The sequence below is a fragment of the Leuresthes tenuis genome, unplaced genomic scaffold, assembly GCF_036924035.1.
Source record: "Leuresthes tenuis unplaced genomic scaffold, fLeuTen1.0.hap1 SCAF_22, whole genome shotgun sequence".
NCBI lineage: Eukaryota > Metazoa > Chordata > Actinopteri > Atheriniformes > Atherinopsidae > Leuresthes > Leuresthes tenuis.
Window position 1 is genome coordinate 8,977,240 of NW_027325376.1, and position 27,070 is coordinate 9,004,309.

The 27,070-nt window shown below is 39.4% G+C and overlaps 1 protein-coding gene across 37 annotated transcripts in view; it reads left to right on the top strand.

The window, feature by feature from the left end:
* The window catches only part of LOC140281575 (receptor-type tyrosine-protein phosphatase delta-like), a 339,321-nt gene that overhangs the window by 202,610 nt on the left and 109,641 nt on the right, over window positions 1-27,070 (top strand). The window contains exon 1 of one of the 37 annotated variants that reach the window (XM_072376021.1): window positions 16,594-17,047. The exons of the other annotated variants lie outside the window; for them this stretch is intronic. The gene's annotated coding sequence lies outside the window, so the exon portion shown is untranslated. Of the gene's footprint in view, window positions 1-16,593; window positions 17,048-27,070 lie in introns of those variants that run through there. 37 annotated transcript variants of the gene reach the window in all.

The following is a 27,070-nucleotide window of genomic DNA, read 5'->3' on the forward strand; positions in this document are numbered from 1 at the left end:
AAATCTCACGTCCTGATACTTTCTTATGGCTTCATCTTTACGGTAGTTTGAACAGTAATTGCTGGAGCCTTTTCCCATGTCTCCTGTTGTGGATCATGGTAAGGGAACAGTTTGTAGCAGTGGGGGCATAATTAGTGATAGGCTTTGGACACGTCATACTCTGTTAGTCAGCCTTGCTTTAATTCAATAGTCTCCTGTGCTCCTAGCGTTTATTCAGGTTATATGTCTGAAATTGTATCTTTACTCAGGCGGTGCTGTGTATGCGCACACTTAATGTGTTTCATCTAAGTTGCTTTGTCCTTATACAAATCTCTTATTTCATGTGAATTGTTAAAGTAAATTTGAGCCATACTTTATGTCTGTGCAAAGATTGTATTTAGAACAAGACAAATCATTCCCTTTTGTTCTATATGATAGAAATGGTTCAATATTCAGTGTAAACCGAACATTAACTTGGGCTATGATAAGAGGAAATCTTGTGAGGTTTTCTGTTTTCTTTTTTTGAAAGATTTGCTATAAATTGCATGAAAAATTCTGTATGATGACAAAATGTAGACTGGCGATAACTGTCAAAGGATGGTTTCTAGCCTGATAAGCATGTGTGCATGTGCAGAGTTTGCTGAGGGGTTTCTCAGGCCAATGATGTGAGGGCAGATTAAAGCTGCTTTGAGGATACAGTACAGGACTGGAAGGCACTGCTCTTCCTCTACCACCTTCCTTTTCTGATCTCCAATTTTCGCTTCCCCCTCCATCCCCCTCTTTCATTTCCCTCCTTCCTAACCTCTCTCATTCTCCTGCCACTCTGCTCTCGCTATCTCCTCTCGCCTGCCTCTCCCCTACCTCTGTTGTTTCCCTATCCAATTTTCCCTATACATCCAGTTCCCTCATTCTCTGTTGCCTCTTTCCCCAGTTGTTGCTGCCTTCATGCCTGTTCTCATACCCAAACTGTTCTGCTTCCCGTCCATCCTCTTCCACTTTTTTTCATTCATTCCTGAGTTTACTTTCCTCCTATGAGATGGATAGTTCACCGCATGATTCCTAAACATCCATTGAAACGTGGGATTACACAAGTGGGAATGAAAGTCCAGGTATGGTATATAATTCATGTTTATATCAATTTTTGTGGTACAGAGCTCACTTAAACTTGACACTTATTCTGGGATATGAATGTATAAATGTAGAGCACAGGGTTCAGGTGCAGGCCCAGAGCCATTTTATGAAATATCCTTTCAGCCATCGCACATGGCACCTATACAGATAGTAGTTATTGTGCTTCTGTTGTTCCATCATGCAAAATGTACTAAACAGAGTAAAATGAGGGAGAGAAAAAAAGTGTGCTTGAACTGAACTATGAACTTTTAAGTTAAGAGATTCTCTACTAAGAGTGACTGATTAGTCCTCAGGAAAACTCTTTAGCACACCTTGTAAAAAGCTGAAAACATAAAGCTGTACAGCGCCTGCATTTTGTGCATATTTATAACAGTGATATGAAAAAAAGCAATGAAAAGACTGCATCAGCGTTGTGTTAGTACTACAGTAGACCTTTATCCTTTCCATTACCCATCATCAGAAGCAGACTTTGACAAGGGCTTATTCAGTCTTCAGATACATGTCAATGTCCTCTGTTTGCACAAAGCTCTCTTTTTGTTGACTATCTTAAGTAGGACAAATTTTCTGTGTATTCCAGGCAAATTAGGACTGCTTTCAAACTAACAAATATGACTGACTGAGATAAAGTAGTATGCTGCCAAGCTCTGGTCAGTGCAACAAATCAAACAGATAGAAAATGTGTGTATTGGAAGAAGTAGTCACAAGATTTTAAATTCAATAAAAAAAATTAAATGAAAATGGCAGTCAAAGCATGCCTTACCGTGGGGTTCTATAAAAACACTTGCTGTGAATCCACTGCATATTTGTGAACGAATGACACTTTTATTGTCGATATTTTCTTTTTTTTGTGCTGGTTGTCAGCATGTCTTATTGATTTTTAACACTGAAACACCACATAAAACTCTTTGATCAAATAGATTGGCTGACTTTTAAGCTTGACAGATTCTGTGTATTTTTTTGTAAAACTGTCTTGTAAAAAGAAAAGATTGACCGACCAAACTTTTGCTGTAGGCTATGAAATTCAACAATCATTCAGTGATTCTTGAATTATTTCTTTATTCTAATTTAATTAGACACCCACAATAAAACTTACATCTGTCCCATGTGCTCATGGATTCCTGTTGAAATCATACATTATACGCTCGATTGTAATTCACGTCTACTATTTTAGAAGTCTAGGCAGCTTGTTTGGTATTGATTTTATTTACAGGGCCTCTGCATTTTACTCTGTGCATAACAAGAATTGTTTCCAAGCGCTTGTATGAATCAATGCTTCTCTGAAACCTGCTCAAGTGACTGCATGCAACTCAATATCTCCAATTTATGTTTTAATTACGATGATCTAAATCTTTTGAAGCTTTGTCTCGCTCTCACAATCAGCAACAAGCCCACCAGCATGCGATGTACTGCACATATAATTTTGTCCACATATGCAGACATACAGTATTTTTGACTGCATTCATCAAACGGTGTCTCAGAAGATAAGCATGATTACAATTTTTACATTATACTAGTGCAGTTACTTTTGTAAAGCCACAAATATATTATCAAATTATTTTACATTTTGATAACCTTCTCTGAATTTTGTTCATAGTATAACTGCAGAGCTCTAGCAACATTGTTTGGCAATATGTGACTCCAGGCTGGAGTTTATCCCCCCATGTTCGTTCCCTACTGTTTTTGGATGGCAGAGCAGTATATCATTTGATCACTTGCCATTAGAAGTGATTGCCTAACTCAGTATGCCATATAAGTGGCTTCTGGCAGGCCTGAAAGTCATAAATTTTATTGACTCCTGTAATTAAGGACAGATCAATAAAAGGCAGTTGCTTTCGCTGCTTCCCAGGACTGTATTGGCTGCTGCACTTTTTTATGTCTTGACTCTACTGCATACCCTTAAAATAATGACACAAAACGAACAATAAAAGACAACAAAAGGAAAATAAACGCTCATGGTAATGCATACAGTATTAATCTGAAATGCAGAGTTAAAATTTAACTAATTTACAGAGAAAGAGACCATCGGATTTCTACTCTCTCAACTTCATCTTTATTTGTTGCTGTTATTTTATCATATGCCATTTGCAGATGCTCCACCGGTAACACCTATTATGAAACAATCGGGGAAAAAATGGGCCCATGGTGTGTTGCTGTCAAGTCTCTTAAGTTGATAGCTGTGCTTTTGCACACAGCGGGGAAGAATTCCTTTCTGTCAAACAGCAGCTGGTGAAGACAACATGATGTGGAAGCCGTGGACAAGTGAGCCATCAAACCTTCGTTTCTGACAGCATTTTGGCAAGCCACGTTTCACAGAAGTCTGTCTTACTCTGCTCTGCTTTTATGGTGCGTGAATCAATAATGATTGTGCTGTGCTCTCGTTTGATTGGCACAATATCCCCCATGTGGCAACATTTTAAATATGACAGTGTGGATGAATGGATCAATGAATAACCATAAATGAACATGTATAAAATTATTCAAAGTTCCTCAGGGATAATAATTTATTAGGATTAGGGTATAAACCAATAAAACCATTAACTTTTGCACTCCAAGTCTGAGCAGTTGTGTAAAACATTATACCATGTATGACGTAAACCTGTTGTTGACAAGAGTTCAAAGAACATTAGCACAAAGCAAATAATCTACAAGATGCTTAGCAGCTGACTTTAAGAAATGTGTAACAGAATTAATTCCCTGATGTGACAACTTTCATCCAGCTGTACAGAATATTCCATGTGCTGTGTAGATTTGATCAAAACTAAACTCACAAGCTTTTAGGAAAACGTGTATTATCCATTTAGAGCTTAACAACCTTATATTCCAGTCCAAACCAAACACCCATTCTATTTTCCTTTATCCCCTCTGAAAAGCTTTGTGATTAGTGGCAGACTTATAGTCAAACATAGCAAAAACCCCCAACTCACCACTCTGCCCATTCTCAATAGGACCTTCTTGAATTCCCAAAGCTTTGGTCAGTTTATCAGCATCAGGGGATCAGGCAGTCTCTCTCTCCCTCTTCAAGCAGGGAGCCCAGTGTGTTCCTTGGCCTTTGGTGTAATCTCTTTGGCTGTCGACAGATCTAGCAAGGGGTCAGCTGTGATAACGGGATCACTCAGGTGGAGACAAAGGGGGGAGAGAAGCTAAAAAACAGAGTTATTGGCTAAATAAAGGTGAATTGTGCCTTACTGGGACTGTTGATTTAGATAAGCATCAAGGTAGAAATATATTATTTTTTGCAGAATATGAAAAATCATGGGACATACATGGAGTTGCTTGACCACTCATGAAGACACCCAAATGCAAACACATATCTGAAAACTTAAAGATAGTTATGCTGGAATTATTAGTCAGTTACAAATAACTGTAATGATCAATTAACTGTTCAGCTTAAATTGGGGCTCTCATCTACTTTCTGCTTTTGTCTACTTTATATCTGGGGATTCAATATTTATAGAATGAGACAATATAATATTTCTACACTGAGCCTAAGGCTCTGAGAAACAGTTTTCCTCAGACATGATATAGAAGAAAAAAGTGATCCAATACGTTTAACAGTTTAATCAATAATGCAAATAATTCTTAGCTTGGGCGACGTGAGTACCAGGCTTTGGAGCCAAATGTAATAAGAAATAAACTAATCCTGAAAGCTATTATCATGAAAATAATACAATATAAAAAGTACAATAGTTGGAAATAATCTGAGCCTTATTTAACAAAGGCTGGTTGCTGACAAAGGAAGGAGGCACCCTGACAAGGCTTTGTTTTTGTCTTTTGTCTTGTCTTGTCCTGTCTCCCTGTTGCAGCACTCATAGTAGTCTGACGTGGTATCTTTTTAAAACTTCTATCACCTATGGAGGACAAAACACATTAGCACTGGACATAAATAGTGGAAAAAATGGAAGTTTTTAAAAAATGGAAGCTCCTAAGTTTTTACATGTCCATGTAATGTCCATGTAAAAACTTGGGAGCTACAATATCAATTTTACACTTGGGCATCTAACTGACATCAAGCAACAAACACACGTAAGCCACTACTTGCACCCTATTGGTATGCACCAACATTCATAGACTCCTCTCTTTTTTTTTTTTTTTTCTTTGAATCTGTCTCTCTGACACACACATGCTGAGAAGCAGCATGGTAGGCAGTGACACAAAGCTAATGCCTTGTCACACAGGCTGTCAGCAGATTAGCCAGTGGATTACACCCCAGCCATTAGATGTGCAGAGAGCGAAAGGCCACAAACATGGCACAGAGAGAGAGAAGAAGAGAAACGAATGAGGCAGAGTGTGAAACTAGCAGCAAGCAGGGCAAACTGCTGCAATAGGCAGCTAATTGAGAATCTGAGCGATGAAATCATAAGACTAAATAAAAGCTAAATAGTTCAAAGCAAGAGGTCATAGGGAGTCTTTAAAGAGCATGATGTATGGATAAGAAAAAAAGGGTTATGTGAATTTGCTCTCTAAGCCATGCCAAATAGGAAATCATACAGACAGGGCATAAAGGTAATAACAATGGTCAATGAAAAGAGAGGGAAAAATGTAAAAGAAATATTTGACAGCATATCATAGAACAGAGGAAGATGAGTTGTGTAGTGTGTGAATGAAAAAAAAAGTCAGATCTGTGGAGTTTTCTTGTCACCTTAGAGGGACTAGAAAAAGACACTTGAAAACAGAATGAGAAGAATAAAAAGGAGGACAAGCTGAGAGAAATAGCCATGACAGAACTAAAGCAAGGGAATAGATGGGATGTGATCAAATGGGATATAATTCAAAATAGCATTAAAAAAGAAAGATACAAAGACCTATGTAAAACTATTATATGTGTCAACTTTTGATGTGATGTTTTTGTTCCATTTTCAGTTAAGAATATATGGTCTGCTGCTTAAGACAGTGTCACAGGATTTTAAAATTTTAAGGAGGGATTGTTTTAGTTGCAATAATTGCATTAAGGCTTTCTTTACCCTTCTCCCTTTTCAGCTAGTGGAGAGATGTCAGGCCTTCTCAGTTCAGTTGGGGTTTCATTTCACAATGATTTACCCCACTGCCCTTACCACCCTAACTACTTGCACCCCATCACAAAGCTACTTTGTAGATGTAATGACATGTAATTGTCTGCTGGATTTGCCTATTAGGGATACAATTTTGAGATGGTATTTGTACAAAAATGGGAGGAGAGATGTCACGTTAACAGGGGCTAATGAGACATTCTAATAGTCACTCAGAATAGAAATTCGGTTCAGAATCGCCATATGTAATATGGTGTGATGTGCTCAGACATAAGTCATGTATTAAGTGTGTAAACCGCTGGTATGTTAAGCCATAAATATGAAGCAATATATTTCCTAATCTGGTGATTGAGGAGTCTCAAGCTTAGTATTTGTCTCTTTGCATGTATGCCAACATGCACATTTTCATCAATGTACACATGTAGAAGTGTGTGTGTTTAACAGCAAGACTGATATCATTGAGGACCCTTCTGTTGGTTGAGTGATCTGAACGTGAGCTATGGAATGAGTTCAGACGTGACAGAGGGAGATATGGGGGGCAAATAAATGTTTGATTCCCTACAGGATATTTAGGCTATTTATTATGATAAACCTTTGTGTGCACGCATTCTACTCCCAAACATACATCAATACAAATAAACTCATGCGGACGAGTGTAAAGGATTAATAAAAGGGAGACTTAGCAGAGAAAGGGAGAATGATTGTAAGTGAAAGGAAAAAAAGGCAAAAGGGTTAAGAGACGCTCTGACATGTGATTCACATTTGCACAGTGATAGGCTCACAGTTCACAGCCTATAAACACTAATTCCACAACATCATATCCATAGCAAACTCTTGTGGGACCCATTCCACCTTTTCAACCCCCTCTCACTTAAAGCGGGCCCAGATGTAAGTCAAGGGGCTGCTTTGGATTAGCCAGAGAGAAAAACTCATTTCCTTTGCCATTTTACGAGCATTTAATTTGAAACAATTAAGATATTACGGCGCCTTGGATTCACTACATAGAGTGACAGCTGGGAGCAATCCCATAAACCCCTGAGCCAGTGAATGAGACACCTTGATACTCTTTTCTTTCCCCTCCTTATTCATCTCCTTTCTGTTATTTCATTGAAGCATTTAGCTTAAGGCTCTCTTCAGGTGAGTATGCTACCTTTGCCTCAGCCGAGTTCTCATCACTATCGCCAATTGCTTTAGCAACTCATAAATGCACCAGTTGGTTCATGATAGAAGGCCTAATTTCCTCAGACTAAAGGGAGGAAGGGAGTAGAAAGGATGTTTACCTTCTGGATGGCTCTTTCTATCACAATTTTTATAATATTACTAGATTTATAAACGAAAGTTGCATGATTCATCTTTGGGGAATTAAATAAGAAAGAGGCTAACGACAGGGGGGCAGTTAATGGTAGGCAGTGACACAAAAAATTGCAGCTTTGCCAATGGTGTTGTCAACATCATGAAAAAGACACAGGACAACTTTTTCGACATCCTGTTTATGTTCATCTAAAAAAACTGTATTAATGATTTTCCATTTCCATGTCCTGTATGTCCCACATGCAAGTAGCTCTGGCACCCTTTGAATTTGAATTGAAGCAAGCTTTGTCAGCTTTCACCGATCAATTCACCTCCTCCTACCTTCCACACTGGCATAGAAGGGCATTGCAGGTGTGAAATTTATGAAGGTTTGCTTGTGAACATGTCAGCAGTGGATCACTGGTCAGAGAGAGACAGAGAGCATGTGCATTGAGTATATTTTGGGGTGGAGGGAGTGATAGAAAGAAGTGGCAAATGCTCCTTTTCATGAACACTGAACTGTAAAATGGAGGACCCGGTGCAAACAATGACCATGATCAATCGTCTATAGTGAGAGGTTTCTCATAAATGCCTGGTGTAGAAACCTGCAAAGAGGGAAAAATAAAAGACTAGAATGGATCGAGACTGACAGACATAAAGTGATGCTTACAGAAATTAGATATGTGTCACTATTCTTTTGGAGAAGAGGGTTAGAGGGAATACAGACTTAGAGGAGAAAATAGAGAACTGGCAAATAAATTAGCAAATATGTCACATTATCTCTCTTTCTACACTACTTTCTACTTAGGGAGTTTTATAAATCTGTGTGACAGAATTGAAAAATGATCCAAAGCCATTGTCCACTTTGTTCATAGATTTCAACCGTTAGGTAAGTAGGAGGTTATCAGTTCATGTTTTCTTGATATATATTCATTTTAAGGAAGAAAAAGATAAAAATAACATTAGCAGCAACCAAAGTGGTCCAATAATCTGTGAACAATAAATAATGATAAATGCTCCATACAGCATTAGTATATAACCAAACTATTGTTGTTGATTGATATATTTACTGATCAACTCCTTTGCTTCTGTCACTTTCCTTGAGCAGTCACTAAACAGTTTTACATTGTGGAGTGGGAGAGTGCACACGGACCACACACAAAAAAAATATTATATATTTATATCTATGTATATCCATCCATTTTCATCCGCTTATCTGAAGTCGGGTCGCGGAGGCAACAGGTCCAGGAGAGAAACCCAGGCAACCATCCACTCTCCGGCTTCTCCTGTGCATCCCGAGGCGTTCCCAGGCCAGAAGGGACATATAATCCCTCCAACGGTCCTGGGTCTGCCCCGGGCCTCCTCCCAGTGAGACGTGCTCAGAAAACCTCCAAAGGGAGGCGAGCAGGAGGCATCCTAAGCAAATGCCCGAACCACCTGAGCAGACTTCTTTTGATGTGGAGGAGCTGCGGCTCTACTCCGAGCTTCCTCAGGATGGCCGAGCTGCTCACCTTTATCACTAAGGCTTAGCCCAGCCACCCTCCAAAGGGAACCCATTTATACCCATTTTATATATATATATATATATATATATATATATATATCCCTAAAAAGCAGAACAACCAGTGTATCAGTACAGTATGGTACAAGATGTTTGCCATGCATGGAAGTAGAAAGTGGATGGTTCTTACAGCTTACTTGCTTATGTATTTCCTCTTCTACAGCGAGCAATCTCCACAACTGCAGAAGTGACTTCATGCTGATTGAATAGTCGTGAAGTATAAATGTGCCCAGATCAAAAGTGCTTCTTATCCACTTCGATCTGTTTTTCCTTCTTCTCCATCTCAGTTGCATGATCACACTATTGATTGATACCTGCTTGTGAGGCACTTAACACTCATTCACACAACAATTTGAATTGTTTTGGTGGACAGACGTCCTGAGCTAGGTTCCATTGAGTGATTCTGCCAAGCTAGAGTTGACTCAATCTGTCTAAACCCTTTTTCCCTCGTTGCCTTTATCTCTCTCTTTGTCTCGCTGCACAGGCAGCTTTGCACCATGTCTGCTCACACCATCCCAGTTGATCTGTTAATGGATCTAATTGCTTTTCAGCTCATTGCGTCCCATGCCAGCACTACACCTAATTCAAACTGAGGTCCCATCCATGAGCCACATCACAAATTTGATTCTGCTTGACATCATAAGAAGGTGATATTGACTACTGGTGACTCAGCAGTTACTCAGACTCATGGCGTGCCCTGCAACTGGCCAAACTGTACATGTCAAATAAGAGTTCAAGCAGCACCTCCTTAAGAGTGCACCATATTGTATTCTCATTGTTGATGTGCCTGTGACCCTCTCTGTGGCAGGCAATATTTTGTGCATTGCGACGTATTGAACTATAAACTAAAAACTTCTACTATCATGTCTCCGTCTGTGGTTGCACTGTTTTTAATTGCCACACTGACGCCCTGTGATGTTTGAAATCAAGCATGAAACATCCGCCTGCAGTGAGCTTCTCTCACAAGACACTGGCAGCACCAAAAGTAAGACCCTAAAGTATTACCTCAAGTCACTCGAAGTTTACAACACTGCAAATATGCAAGTTGTTTCTATGAATTTATGTTTAAGTACTTTTCTTACTGGTTTGAAGTGGCTGAGACCCAGCTGAAAAATGTCAGGGTTAATAAGCTGCTTTCACACATAGACTGGAGTCCTGAAATGTTTTAAAGATTTTCTAGAGTGGTGACATGTGAGAACGCAAATGTCTGCAACATAAGCTGCAGACATTTTGCTGAGATTTTCCAATCAGCCCTAAGGACAATCTCTGGAACATCAATGAGTGACACGATGTATGTGTCAGGGAGTATAACGGCGTATTTACTGCCGCTGTGTGAGCAAAGATGGGTGTGTGCAGCACAGAGTTTTTCTGTTCTGCTCACCTATTTGCTGCTTTCTGCGCACTCCCTGTTATTGTGGATACGTATGGATACATGCAGTACACAATCGTATCAACATAATAAAGAGCCTCAATGCTTTGTAAAGGAAACACAATTATTTCCACAGCGTAATTTCTGCATCACTTGCTGCCTCCTACACGCTCTAGACAACCGTTCCCCTGCTTCCCCTCCCTCGCATTTCTAGCCAGGAGAGTATATCTCCTGTATAAAGCTTCCCAATGTGATGTGCTTGTGTGAACAGCAAAGGACCAAATTAAATTGTCCGCACATGCTCCTGAACATCTCCAGTGTTCAAATGGCTATACTGTGTAATCAAAGTTTAACAACGTTTCAGTGATGACAGTAAGGGAGTTGTCTCTGCTCATGTTGCTTGCAGTGCCATCAAATTTGATCAGATTACACCCACATAGTCGTGATAAAACAGGAAAGCTGAGTTTTGAGAATTTTGATATATGGCAAAGAATGTTTTTCTAACATGATTGTTGGTCTTTAGTCTAGACTGTTTAATACCTCAGAGAAATCCTAAAGAGGGTTTAAGAGAGTACACACTGTTTGTGATACCAAGTTGCTTCATAGAGTTATGATTATTTTTTAAGTCATGTGTGACTGATAACATCCACTTTCCTCTTGTAGAATTCAGTAAAGTCTCATTCGAAAACAGAAATATGAACAATTTAATGATCTAGCTCCAGGACAGATTGAAGAATGTTTAGCCTTGAGGGACATGTGAAACAGCTGCATAGACTCCAAGTTATGTGGGTCAGTAAGTGAATGTGTAAGGCCCTTCATTCAACTCTCTGGCATCCAACCAATAAATTCAACACTGCTTGTCGATCTTGAACGTGATTACTGCAGTCAATCTCACCATCATACTTAATCATTTCAATCACATCAAAAAATCTTGTTTTGTCTGCGGTTAACTGTGGCCATTAGGCCTTACAACTTTAACCAAACTTTAATTTCTCATAAGGGCATGACCGTATACTTAGTCATCTATCATGACTGACAGATTCCAGGAGGGAAGAGAACTATCAGATGTTTCAGTCAAATACTAGAATTAGGTATTGGTTTACATTTTTTGTGCCTTGGAGGTGTGTCTAAGATCACCTTGGCATTTGTTGCTCTTCGCTCCCCACCGCACCCTTCTCTCCTTCTCTTGACTGCCTGGGCAGCGGCCATAAACAAGTCAATCTCCATCCGTCTCAACACATTGGATTAGATTTATCCGCTTAAGATAGATTGTTATCCCAAACAGCGTGAGTCTCGCTTGATGGGGAAATTAATTTTACGATGACTGGTTTACTTGATCAGGGTTGCAGGGGAGGTAGGGACTATAAATGTATCAACTCTGAGGTGTGGGGATATGAAAACAACAATCCCTGTTTGTAATTCAGACAACTCTCTCTTGTCTCATTTCTCTTTATACATGGTGTTGTCTTTGGGTCATAGGGAACAGAGTAATGACTTAACGGACAGTCATTTGTAAAGTGTCAGCAACTTGTCAAGGGTGAAAAGGCCTGCACCCTGGGCTACAGGAAGATTGACAGTGAAAGATATTGCATTTTTCACATCTTTCAGTCTGACACTAAAAGGTAGATTCTAATTTTTATTTATTTATTGAGTTTTTATGCAAAATCACAAGTGTAACTTATCAAAAATAAGAATGTTATTTACGGAGGAAAAATACCTCTCTTAAGTTGCCATCAGCCCTGTCAAACTTAAAGCTTGATACTGAAACAGCAGTTTTTGGAATCACTTACAAAATAATTGACCCCAGCCTGTTGAGCAACAAAATCCAGTCTGAGCCTGCAGTGGCCTTTAATTCAGATTCAGCTGACTAGTATTACTAAGGACCTCGTTAAGCAGACTGAATGAGGACCTCTTTTCTTGTAAACTAGAAGTAGATTTTATACATATATATATGATACACACACCAACACTGGCATCAAGACAAAAAAATAATAATTCCATTCAGGGTTACTGGAGCCTATCCCAGCTTCCATCGGGCAAGAGGCATGGTACGCCGTGAACAGGTCACCAGTCTGTGACAGGACCTAAACATAAAATTATTGGGGAAATTGAAATTCTGACCTCATGCTTGAATAAAAGAATTCCCCAAAAATATTACGATTCACCCTTGAGTTGGATAGGAGCGCCAGTACCGAGTTTCATGGTCATGGCTGGTGAAAACAGAAAAATGAGATTTAGTAGGATTTGTTTCTGGAAATCAGCTGGTGTCAAAGAATTAACTCTGACCTGCTGCCTGCACAAATTAAAAAAAAAAAGACATGAAACAAAACAAAATCAAATAAATAATCAAAGCTCAGACAATAACGTTCCAGGTGTTGGGATTCTCCAAATAGGTGCCAAGATAATTCACTTTAGTTCTGGTACTTCACATGGTTGTGAAAAGCAAAAAATGAATGCATTCATAACACTAAGTGACCTGATAGTTGAAAAATGGCATTGCAATTTTCTACCCACTACCTTTGTTTTATTGTCCATTGAAAAATACAAGAAAGTAAGTAAGAAAAAAGAATAAACTGAATTTCAAAGCAATGAGAATATACAGTGCTAATTAGTTTGGAGCTTAGAATAATCCCCAAAGACTGACTGTGTAGGCAGGTACACAGGGAAACACATACATCAAAAGATTTGCCTACATTATTCATCCTAAGCAAATGCATATTGATAACCTTTAGCATCCTTTGCTGCATTTAAATGATATTTACAGAGTAAACGTCAATCAGCGCAATACATTACATGACCCTACATGTGTATCAATCTAAGCACGAGCCATTATAAAATCACAGAATCAAACAGGCATGGCTCCCCTCAAAATCACTGTACTGTTACTGTCTTCCTGCAAAGAAATCAAGTGTCTTTGAATTGCCCTTTTGTTGTAAAGTGTATTAATAGCAAAAACTTGCAGCAGGTTTTAAAGCATTTTTGTTCAGCTTATCAAGTTTTCAATCTCGGATGCTTTTTAATGACAGAGAAATGGTTTATAGACAACCATGTCCCATGCAGACTCTTGGTAAATCCTACCCTTGCTCCCCATTTATCAGCAAGTGCTGCTGGATTACTTGCTTTAGATGGTGCCAAGAATATGAAAGCACAAGGTTAGATGCAGAGTGAGTTATAAATCTAATCACTATTGTCATCTTGTTCTGTTCAAGAGTGTTGTTGAGAGATTTAATAAAATAATGTCAGCAGGCCTGAGCTGCAGGCTTAAAAATATTTTTTTAAACAAAATTAAGTTCATCAAGCAAAATATTTACTGTTTTAGTGTCTTTTTCACAACCAAAACAATGTTCCAGCCTTCAATTCATACTGTCAATAAGTCAACATTGTTTTTTTTCAAACAGTTTCTATTTTGTAAGTCTGATAAATGCACATCTGCAATCTACAGTAAGCTCTGCCTTGAGACACATCATCCCACTCCCACAGCCCTTTTTCATTGCCAGCAGTTGAGGGTAATAGTTCACTTAACGGTAATTTCATCAAGTTTCTCCACCGGTCATTGTCACAAAACTCATGCTTTCCTCTGGCCTATGTATGTACACGCAAAGACTATCAAATTCTGCCTTCAGAAAATGGAGCTAGATATAATTTACAGGCATAAATCATAATCACAGTTACTCAGTCAGATAAATGACACGTCTGAGAGCTGGTAAGAAAACAGATCTGCTGACTCGGGTAGTCTACCTCCTTGTTTCTCAGAGTACTGTTGTTGGATACTCGATGTTCATGTCTTCAGGGCTAAGTTGTACATCACAGGGTTTGGGCTGCTGCCACAAGAGCAACTTTTCTCAAAACACAATTGGTCATAGTCATCTGTCTCCCTGGGACATTGCTGTTATTTTTTTCAGCAGTACATCAGAAGAACATGCACTTAACTATGTTATTATTAAACTATTATCATGCAACATTACATCCACTCGGTGTCATGGATGTGAATGAATGGCGTCTTGGAATCATTACACAGTGATTAACTGTTTACCGATTACTTTGGGGTTCACAATAAAGAATGTGCTTTCCACATTTTAAAGCCATTGAAAAAAACGGTAGATGAAATATATCCCAAATAGACATGCACACACATTTAAACCAAGTCGGACAAAATAAGCAGACCCCCATGCAGGGGTTTTTAACTTTGTCTCTTAGTGATGGGTCAAATGGAGAGATTTTACACTTACTCTTTTATTTGCCACTTGCCCCCCCCCCCGCGTGGGAATCAGTGGTGGAAGGAAACTGAGCAAAAATTACTTGTACTTTGCCTGTTGTTTTATGCCTCTTCATAATTCTTCTAATCCCATTGGAAACTTTTTGTAAGAGGGTAGGCACTTTCAAGAACTACTTGGCAGGTGAGCCATTTGTCTATCATAGGCCAGCATCAACCCATTAGATCAATGGAGTGGAGCCAGCTGTTAAATCAAACTCTTGCCAAAGCCAATTGAGAAAAGTACAAAAAAATATTTTTTCTCCTCAGTAATAACTCTGTCTTTTGTTCTTTGCTTCTGTTTCAGTGAAAAAAAAATCCTCCAATTCTAATAAAACTTATGCTATAAGCAACTTATCTCATGCGCTGAAGTGAAGCAAATGCATTGACTTGTAATATTTTGTTGCAACACGTATTGTAATTTCAAATATAAACTTTTACACAGTCCCTATAATCAGATAATTGAGCAACCAATTATTATTTAACATTGTTCTCAGTAATCATCCAAAAAAGTGGTAAAAGAGAGGAAAAAACATGTCAGTCAGAAGATTTATTGGAAATTGGCTGTACTGATGAACATAATGTATGAGCAGAGTGAGAAAATAAGAGGCACATAGATACAAAGCACTGGTTTAGAACAGAATGAAATGCAATGTGATGACATCACAAATTACTTCAATCCGAGCTTAAATTAGATAAGAAATGTGAAATGGATCTGTCGATGGTTAACTTTGCCACTTAACGTTAGGTAGACAGCATTCAGCTATAGGGATGAGATGTTTCGAAAGAATGCAAAGTAACTGTTCATATGCAGTTTTTGTAATAGGAGAATATAAATAAATAAGAGAATATAAATATGAATATGATTGATTCTTTCCACCAATTTTCCATGAGGACAGTCTGACGTGGCTACTCAGATGAAGGGATGCTACACATGCTGAAGACAATGCTCAGTCGTGTAAACAGTGCCTGAACTACTCGGCTTGTGTTGCAGCACAAGCATCCTTTAAGGGAAAAAAGGAAAAGAAAGAAAAAAAATGGACATCGTCACAAATCGCACGATGTGTGCTCCGATATCAATATATGTATCTGTGATTGGCTAATAGCTGCTGATGATATTGACTGACAGATGTATTGTCTGCCACAATACGATGTTAAAATTAGCTCCATTTTAACCAGTTACAACAATGAAAGTAATGTTCACATAATACTGCAGCAGTGGCTGTAATATTATACAATAATTTGACAATGACTGGGATAATCTGCATTATATTGGGGCTATTTATATTTCCAATATAAAACATTTTTTTGGCAGTTAAGCGGCATGGTGGTTAGCATTGACATCTTACAATCTGGGAATTGCAGGCTGACTGAGGCCTTTATGTGTGGAGTTTGCATTTTCTCCTTTTGATTTTGGATGGTTTTTCAAAGTGTTCAGTTTGCCTTGATAGCTTAGTTTAAATGATGATTCTTAATTGGCTGTAGGTGTGAATGTTGTCTACCTCTCAACCAATGCTATCTGCCATATGCTCCAGCCACGTGTCCCACTACAGGAATAATAGTTGATAATTGAATACATTTTTCGAATCCTAATATTGTTCCACTCAAATAAAATGTCAGAGGTTTATGAAGAGGTAGGCTACTGTTAGTTTAACACACATTAATGCTATCCATAGGTAACTTTAAGGAGAACTTGCAAGGAAAGGCAGTTTCTCCTTTACATAGTCTTATTTAAGTCACAAATTTTAGACTTCTTCTATAGAAACATAGACAAATATAAACATTCACCCAAAGCACGCGCACAGGCGCACACACATAGACATCTATTTAATACGAATCTGGTCGTGTACAAGTGCACGTTCCTTTTTTTTCTGATTGGGTGGTGGGTCCATACAGAAGAGCCAGGCGGACTGGGACCTCACAGAATGACGTCACCCCAACCCATCGAATACACACACACACACACGAACACACTCTATAGTTGGTGCTCGGGTCTCGGCAAGGAGAGAAAGACTCACAGACACAGAGTGAGTGAGAGAAGGTGGGAGAGTCTGAGCGGGAGGGAGGGCTGTGTGTCCCAGTCACACCGCACTCTCAAAACACAACCACAGTCTCGCCACGTTCAATACAGTGAAGATCTGACGAGCACAACACAGCAGACCCAAACCAGAGAATATATTATACACGCCACATGTGCGCGATTTTATCTCTTCACCCAGACAATCGTCAATCAGCTCGCTGGTAACGGACAACTCGGACAACTCGAGGCAAGAGGCGAACAAACGGGGGGGAAAAGAAGACCTGAGGACGGATCCTTTTTTATTTTGCCCCACGTTATTTTATCGCCCCAGGAGTCGACTGCCAATACTGGATGTAAAACAAACTCTCGACTTCTCTTGACAGAGAAAGAGAAAGAAAGGAGAGACTGAGTTTCAAACTGAACGCAAAATGGTGATAAGGTAAGACTGGCGGATCTGTGAGTTTGGAGGTTGTGACAGTCGGAACTGAAGTCGCTGCCGCAGTGATTTCAGGTGTGCGTAAAAGGCTCGCGAAGTTGGTTCAAACATGTTTGTGGCACTCGTTACATACAATTGTACTGATTTTATGCTTCTGACGCATACACGCAGTGTGCTGGCGTTTTTAAGAATGATAGCCGTTTGATTTTTGTTTTACGCACAGTTTGTTGTTAGGGATACGCGTAACCTGTGACCGATGAGAGAAACTGATGCACTAATGAGTACAGCGAGCCTCGTATGCCAAACAGTACTCTAATGAACAGTGTCTTGAACACGTAACTCCTCTTAAACTACATCTGTAAACGTACAGCTGTAATATCAGTGTCTTGGCGCACAGTTTCTGTTGAAAGCACCAAGGTTAAAATGCGTTCAGTTCCACACATCGAATTAAACATACATCCATCGCTTTCATGTTGCGTTTAAAATAAACCTGCAGCTATTCGTTCCCCGTGATGTCATCAAAATAACAAAATATTCCAGTTCACACGTTATTTTAAGATCCCTTTAAGCTGCCATGCAAATACAGTTCATACACTGCATCCTTTTAGAGTTGTGGAAGCCTCTTCAGCGACTGGATTGTGAAGAATTTCAAAGTGCATTCCTGCAACTCTCCAGAGATCCCCCGTCCAACGAGTCTTATTTTAGAACACGTTTTATTTTGGTGGGGTTTAAAGTTGACTGTGCTTTTTAAAGAGCAGGCATGTTAAAAAGACTGCAAAATATCAGTCAGACAGGCGGAGAGTCGGTCGGTCACGCGAATGTACCGTCAATCAGGTGAAAGTGAACCTTTATTTCCAGTAGAAGCGCATACCACCTGTGCTCAGGGTGCCATTTGAGCCACTAGGGGACTCATTCTTCCCAACCAGTGAGGAGAAAATGCAGTTTGGAGGGAGGTACAAGCTAGGGAAAATACAAAGGTACTATTACTGGGGGAAACTCAAATTAATTAAAAGAAAGAACAAAGGCTTGGCTCATTCACTTTGTTTTAGTATTTTAACCTGGATGGTGATAGGGGCCTCATCATTTCAGAATATAACTTTATATGCTCATAAGTTTGTTGAAGATCAAGACTAAGAAATCTGCCATACATGGTTATGTATGATGTTGTACAAGTATAGATAAATACTGCTATTACATCCAAATGAAAAGTCGGTTACAGAAGGCGGAGCAGTTTAGTGATGTTTTTCTTCTAAAGGCCAGTAGATGTGTGTGTGTGTGTTTAAACATGCAAATCGCCGTGCATGTGAATTTGCTCAAGCATATCCAAGTTTATAGCCAGTAAGCACTCTGGGAGAGCACACCCCAGCAGCCTCCGCTGTCTTCCATGTTTTACAGTTCCCGGCTCAAACAATTAGTGCTCGGCCAATTTTGACAAAGCACAATTAATGCTGCCACCACACATCCGATCCAATTTTACTGTTGCTACAGCAGCTCTCAAATGGAGGGAAAATGGATATGCACCAAGGTGGTGTTCAGTTCAGTTGCTGCTATCCAAAGTCTCTGAAGGGAACAATTGTCTCATTCATCAAAAAGCACCACTGACACGACCATTTTAATTTAAATCTTCATACTTTGTCTTGTTATTTTCAAATGCTTAAAGTCTTAGTATATAACGTAATTGGTAGACCTTGAAGTAAACAGTGGGAAATAAGAAATATGTTTTAAAGATAGCATTAAACAGTGACTTTTTTGTGTGTCAAACACTTGTGTTTGTGTGAATGTATGTATCTTGGAAAGACGGAGCTTATGGCATTCATTCATTAAACTGTGAAAGAGGAACTGTAGCCATTTTTGCGTGCCTGCCGGTCTTTTGTTTTTTCCCATTTTTGTGCTCAGACCACATTCTGAAATCACATCCTACATGTTTGGTGTCTAGGAGAGACAGTGATGTATTTTCAAAACTAGATGTTGGACAGAAGCCAGTTAACTCTTTTAAATCTATAGTTTTAAGATAAAACAAATAAGGGAACTCTTTCCAAGTGCACAGCTACCAGTCTATGTGATCTCATGCGGAAAAACACAGGTTTTATTGTTAAAAAAAATCTCCAATTCTTCAGTGATTTGATTCAACATAGGTATTTGGGAGACCTATACAATGTTTGAATATTTCCTTATCCATGTCCCTCTCAGGCACGAAGCCAAGCTCTCTAACAAACAAGTGTGCCGGCAGCTCTCAACCCCATTGTCTCAGCACAGCCAAGTAGCTCTGACTCACAGGTTTGTTTTCAAGAGAAGGGGAAAAAAGAGAGGGAGGGAAAAAAAGTGAGGTTTTTTTTCTGTGTGCATACTTATGTGTTTGTGTGCACTGCTTCAGGAATTCCGAGGCCAGGGCCCCTATTACAAGTATGGAATGAGAAATCAACACTTGCATTACAAAAATGGATACGTAAACATAGAGGCCACAATTATCGGGCGCCGTGGTGTTGGAACTAAAGGAGATGGAGTGCCAATAGGTCTGTTAGCAATCACCCCCCTCACTGCCTGCCCTCTGTAATCCAGTGGGTGTATTCTAACTTATTTTGTACCAACAATGGCTCTTAACTGCTACCCACTGACAGGCAGGCAGCTTGCTTGTTGGCAGGGTTGGTGGTTGGTAGATGCAAGAGAAAAGTTTGAAAGGTAGATGTCATATCAAGGGGCAACAAGGTGCCTGTGCATGTATATGAGTATGTGTCACACATTTTTTGTATACTGTGCAGTTAAGTTTCCTCCTGTTAATCAACTGACGTGTGTGCCTGTGCTTCAGGGGCCTCCTGCCAGCTACAAAAGCCACTTCACAGAGTCCAGCTTGATGCCATGTGACAAATGAGTAAAGCAGTTTGATTTCGCAGAACACTGAGCTGCATTGCAGCATAATGAAGTGATCATGACTTTACCCTTGGTTCACTTTGGCCCTGCTCCCACTGTGTTTTTCCCCTATATTCAATCGCTTCACTCACTTATTTACTTGGCAAGCATTTCCTCCCGTAACCTCTAGTACTGCATAACTAGTGTCAAGGGTGGGTTGCTTGATAAAAAACACCGCTACGGGGCATTGGTTTTACACATCGGGGAACGCTGGCAGTTTTTATTGATATTCAAGTTGCCACTGGGTTGGAATAATAAGAAGCCTATTTTAACGCCTGGGCAAAAATCACCTCTACTGTCCATCACTCTGTCAGGGCAGAAAGCTGAGGCGTAAATATTATTGGCAGTTGAGGGAACACAAGGCTAAAGCTGAGCTTGTTCTTTCCTGTTAACTCTATTCTCCATTTGTGGTACAAATGTTTTCTTAGAGTTTTCTTTTTATTTCTTTGTCTCAAATGAAAAAGTAAACATAAGACATCTTCTTTTTCCCATTTCTCATCCCACACCAATTGCATCTCCCCCTTGTAAAATTCACTTGTATGTACTATAACACCAACGCACAGTGTTACTTTTAACCTGGTTGAACATGCATTGCCTTGAGGCTTTGCCTCCAGGCCTTGCATACAGGGGGAGTACCGATGTGACAGAAACAGGGAGGGCTGCTTTTTTTGCTGCAGCTGTCCTTTGCTTACAGATTGGGTTTCAGAAGATATGATGGATGCCAAACGCCTGGAGCCAGTTGTGAAGGCATAAGCAGGGAGCGTGTATGCTGGTATGGATTTGGATCGGGGTCAGTGGCACTGGCAGTGGCATTCTGCCCTTGACCTCCATTTTGGATCATCCCAACAGTCTGTCACTATTAACCCTTTATGAGAGTTGGGACTAATTATAACCAAAACAGCAAGTGATGGATAATAATTCTACTTTGAAACATTGCAAAAATAAAGGTAATGGGGTGATATCATTTAAGATTTCATTCTGACTGTGTTGCCTCCCAAAATAATATTTTTGTTTTATCCCCTTGCCTTGCCATTGTCTCGTTTTCTCTTATCTTAATTTTTGGAAAGGCTGAGAGCAAAATCCACTGAGGTTCATTTGAATACCCGACAGAATGAGGAAATAAAAGCTGCAGGAAGAAATGGAAGTGGCGGGCGGCTCTGTGCATTCATGTCACACTGCTTTATCAAATTATTCCACAATAGCAGCCACACAAGTGATGGAATTTCAATTAAAGTATGACAGTTTCAGAATTTGTTTCTGCTCACCAGAGAGTAAGTGAGGGCTACGATTCATGAAATGGGAGGCGTTAGAGTGGACAGTGAGGCAGGTATCATATAGAAGACATATTTTCCAGTTTATATATTCTCTTTTCACCCACTTCCCTGCTTGCTTCCAGCTTCCCCATTCTCCATGAAAACAGAATGACTTAGCTAAAACACTTCAGTTCAGAGGCAGTCTGTGGTTAGAGCCTGGAGACAGGAGAAAAAATATGGGGTGTTATGATAAAGGCCTTTGCAACAAGAAGTTAAAAATGGAGGCTTTTGCTTATAGGCTCTTTCCAAGAACATTTGTGCTACCTCCTGTGCAAAATATAAAGGTGCAACAGATAAGTGCGAGGGAGAAGTCCTCAGCCCAGTCTGGTGGCTAACTCATAAACTGGGAAAGGGCTATGTATATATGACCCTTAGGGAGTCTGTGTGTGCACAGAAAATTATGTGAAAGATTATAACAGAATTGACCTGAAGAACAGAAACAATATCTAGCGTTCGTTGCAGCAGAAGCTCAATGGAAAATTGTTTGAGTAGACTTAACCTGAAATAATATTACTATTCTCTTTAATAAAGCTTAAGATTAGTTTTTGTTGTCCATTTGCATTTCCAGACTCCTGCTGGAATTGGCACAGAAGAAAGAATTCCATTAGAGGGTGCAGTGACATTGCCACATAGCAATTTCACGAATGAGGAATGCATTTAATAGGGGATGGATTTTTCATAATTTGGAAGTGTTTCCTCAAGTAGTGCCGAAGTTGTTGAAGTGAACATCTTGCAATGGGACCCAGTGCCTGTAGTTCAATCGCTTGTACATGTTTCTACATGTTTAAAAATCTCCCTGTGTACATAAAGCAAGAAATATAGTCAACGAAAGGCCGCATATGTATACAGACTGATGCAAATATTTGTTCTCTATTATTCCTCATTTGCCCTTACTGTGTTGAAATCTAAATTAAATTCCTGCATCGCTACAAGGTTAAGAGTCAATGTTTAAATTCTGTGTAACCCTGGCATTCTCTCTCTACTCAATCTGCAATTATAGCTAGCCGCTTTGAAGAAGCCAGGCGGAACTAAAATGACTTTTCATGTCCGGCATAATGACTGCCATTTGGAAGCAGACATGGGGAGAGAGGGCGAGAAAGACTAAGCTACAGAGTAGAGAGTGAAAAAAGACGGAGGGAGGGGCAGTAGGAGGGAATAAAGGGGGACAATCAGGGGTTGAAAATGGCTTAGGTCACCTTTGGTTATGCTCATATAGCCCAAACCAACCACCTTTCATTCCTTACAGTTGAATCTACCACATTCCACCTCTTTTCTCTCCTCTCAGTGAGTCTCACTGAAATGTTCACCTGCTTCTCCCTCCGTCTCCATCTTTCTTGCCATTGGTCACCATTCATTTGCCTTCAAAGGAAGCTTAGCAGCTTAAATGTGGATTACAAGATGAATTGCACAGAGCGCAACACCGTATATTCTTTTAAGGAATGGGCCACTACAGCCAAAGCTGCAAGGCCAGAGCTGAGAGCCATCACCTGGGCTAGCAGCTGGCTATCTTTTACACTTTCCACACTAATGAGGCCAGACAGTTGGGGATGAAGTTATAGCGCAGACTGGATGCTGTGTTGGTAATCTATTATTTAGAATCTCATGGGGTGGCAGGTCTCAAGAATTTCATGCATGCATTTTGCAAAGCAAATGGTAGCCCTGGGGAAACACGGAGCTTTGTGTGGGAAAGAAATGAATGAGTATTAGATATTAATGTGAGCAGCAACATTTCGTTCTTATAGTTCCAACCTGACAGAAACATTTTTGTTATGTTATTTTTTCTTCATACTAGAATAGAAATACTGCTAATATGGATGTGCCTCAGTGGTTCTAGCAACGCTGACAACTCCATTAAAGGCATTAGTCTTTTTGTCTGTTTCCCCCTTCCGTCTTTTCGTATGTTTATTTCTTTTCCTGATATTTTAGAGATGACAGATGAAGGTTGTATTCGAGTCTTCAAACAGCCTAAATAGAAGAATGGGTATAGCTTTCGGTTTCCTTTTCATGTATATTTTAGGAACTATTTCAGAGGCATTTCTGAGAGTTGCATCATTATGTTAAAGAGAAGACTGTGCAGATGGGTCTTGTTTATATTTAGGTGGGCTGAAAAACTGTTGGATAGATGACCCCCATTCTCTCGCAGCATATTTGTTGCTTACATTTCTTTAGGTACACATATTTCTGCATAGATCATTTAATTTATGATGAGAATGTACAGATTAAGACATGTGTAATAGTCTGGCACCAATCACAAAACTAGAAAAAAAAAGGACAGTATCCAGAAACGTTTCTGTGGACCCATAGAGGAATTGACTATATTTGGCCCTGGACTAACGGAAATCCACCGGGAGATAAGATGGCAATGGTTAAACATAGAGAGGCAGTTTTAGCCAGAGTTGTTAAGCAGACTTGGGTTACTCTTAAATGAAGTTCATGCAGAATGGCTCAAGATACTAGAAATAGCACAGAGTGATAGATAGCATAAATAAGCTGCACATACCAAACCCTGTAACATCACCAAGTTATTCATGACTCCATATATACCAAAGATCTACATCATGATCATTTTATTTATTTTGAGATTTGCTTTGGTGTAAAATTGCTCGTGTGACACAGGTTCTGCTTGGGATGCAGTGACATCTAGCGGCATCAATTGCAATCAGATGAATATACACCACGTACCCCCAAACTACTATGGCACCAACAAACCCCAATGGTCCAATCAAGAGTTCTACTACTGGATTAGTTTGACAGTGCAACAGGGTGACGCTATGAGGAGTGCCATCCCTGGAATGTTTCAATATAAATGACTCCTTCCAAGGTCATTCCAACAAAATTATTTTTATTTTCATGCCATTCTACATGAATGAAAATGTAGTTATGAGTATTATATGTTCAGTAGATGCCCTAAAATGTTACACGATGAACCTTTAAGTCAGGAAGTCATGGGAGTTACTGTAGGAATTGCCAGAGCTACATTAACAACATAATTCACTTTCATTTAAAGGCCTGAGTATTTTCAGTGACATTATACCTCTTGATGCATACCAGTTTTACAGGTGTAAATGTGGGATAATAGCAACATCCACACATGAAATTTCAAAAACCTACAGAGCATGTTAAACGAGAGTTTCCGAGGCTTCTAATACAAAGATTTTTTCTCATGGTGTTCAGGGAAAGTTCTTGTCAGGTGTTGGGTAATGTAACCCTAGCTGCCACCCTTAATCCTCTACCTACACCTACCTTGTCCTTGCATGTGTTCTCTCATGTCGATCTACCCTAAAGAAACATTCCAGGAGAGTTTTCAGCGTCACTGTAACTGGACACCATTACGTTTTGCTTGCGTTGGTTCCCTGTGAGGAAAAGGATTTTGCATAGAGGAATTTGAGTGCTTTTTTTTTTTTTTTCAATCCACGAATGCTCTAACATTACACGCTTATTAGATTGCATCAAGCAAAGCAACAAATAAAAGCTAAGACCAGTACCTTATACACTTAGAAAGCAAAGATTATCAAAATCTTGGGCACCTGTTACTATTCACAATGCTGAATCTTTTTTTTTTTCTCTAAAGCTACAATACAAAAAGATAAAAAAGAAACCGCTAATACACAAGCACACATACACACTCATATATAGATGACTAGCAGGAATATGAATTCAGATCACAGAGTTAAATCTAAAAATAAGCACATAATATGTTTAGAAGCCTTTTCAGTGTTATGGTAGTTGAAACTGATATTTAGACAGTGAAACGACTTATTGAGTTTAATTATCATCCATATTTAATGGCTTGCCTCAGGGCTAGACTAGGACGAAAGGTGTCAATAACAGCATGTTTTATTTTAAAACCGTTTTAACTCAGTAAGACAGTGAATACGAATGGGGAAAAAAAATGTATGGCTGGATGAATATTTAGTTGTTGATGCTGGCCGTCACCCCTCAAGCTTTTAATATTGCAAATGGATTTTCCTTTTGCCATAGCTGCTTTTCATTCCTGTGACAGTCCAGGATTGTGTGTGTGTGTTTGTTCTACAGTACTGTGCTCTTTGTGTCACAGTCTACAGAAAGGTTCATTTGGTAGCCATGAAAACACATTACAATGTAATCCTTTCTTCCCTTTCCTTCTGCGCTCTCCTGTCTTCCCACCCTCTGCCGTTATTTGGAAACCGTCCCGAACGTCTATTGTGATAATCTAAGCGCAAAGCTGTGAGGAGGATGTCCTGCGCTAGCTGTTAGCCATATTGTTGTCTTGCTCCTCGGCTTGGATTGCCAGCCTGCATAACACTGCACTAGGGAATTAACCTGCGCTGCTGTTTCTTTCATATTTAAAAAAAAATAATTATAGCAGCAGCTATTCCAACAGAGCTGCAAGGGGAAATTTCCTATAAATGTTGTCAAATTACTGACAACTTCTCTCTGGCCATCCTGCTTAAAAACGTGATAAACAGCTCAGCTTCCTTGCTTGTGGCTTCCTCCAGAACAACCTTTACAGAAATAAAAGGGCATGACATTTTTTAAAGACAAGTTACTTGACGCCAAAGTGGGAAGTTAAATAAAGGAGAGTGTAGTTCACTGAACTGGACATTACTTAATTGTCACAGTTTGTGACCTTTTCTATTTCTTCTGAAAAGACTGGATTTCACTCTGTCAAAATGGCCTATGTCAGTTGTAAGCGATTCCTCCCTTCCTGTCCTTTTTTTTTCATATCTGCCATCTGCAGTGACTGCGTGGTGCCACAGCTTCTGTGTCATCAGTGAGAATGCTCACACGCTCTCTGGGACTAAACAAGAACGGAGAGGAAGAAAGCAGGAGAAATCAGAGACACAGTGTTAAAGAGGGCTTACTTCATTCTTTAACTGTGTTTAAATGTCCCCATGGACGTCATTATTCAGGCATCCTAAGAAATCTCACTTGTTTGCTCATGGAAAAATGTAAAAAGTGTTTGTAGTTCTTTTTATGCCTCTGCGGCAGTATGCAGAGCTTCAGTCAGGCTACTCAAAATTTCTTTTTTCTTGCATATTTGAAGAGGGTTGATACAGGCAATGATTTCTTTGCAGTACAACAGGTTTTATCGTCTCTGTATCTGCTATACTAATGGATCTGATGGCTCTACACCAAACAACAAGATTAAAGGACATTCTTATATTTTGGGCTTCTATTCATCTGAATTAAAAGTTTATTTCAAATTTGGAGTAAACTTAATTTTTAAATTTTGGTGACGGAATGGACAGTAAAACGACTCGTTGATTTAAAGATGTTGCTTTTATCAAAACTGTTACTCTAGCTTAAAATTAAGTTGTAATTTTTTTTTTTTAATAATCTAAAATGTAAAATGTTCTTTTTTTTTCTGCGTAGTGACATAAATCTTTAAATTAACTGCCAAGTATATGAAGATAACATTCTGTTTTATGATTTATAGACATATTTTAGTGATACATTCAGCATTTACGGGTGGATTGAAGGTAATTTCTGACTTCATTAAATCCAAGGGTAAAAATCTACAGCATCTCTACATAAAAACACAGCAGGAGAGGTGATTATCTTGGTAAATTAGCTCACTCATTTAGAGCTGTGTGGATGCAGATGCCTCTGTTCAATGGAAACCTATTATTCCAAACGACTCTCATTAAGCCGTGGTGAAATAAGGCAAGCTGTGGAAGCGGTGAAATAAAATCTTTAGACTGGCTGTGCAGAACTCGGCAGCAGTGAGCTACGCTGTCTTCATTAAGAGCTCTGACGTCAGAATTGAAATGCAGAAAGTGACTGTAAAAGGAAAATTGTATGCAGCTGATTTTTGCCTCTTATG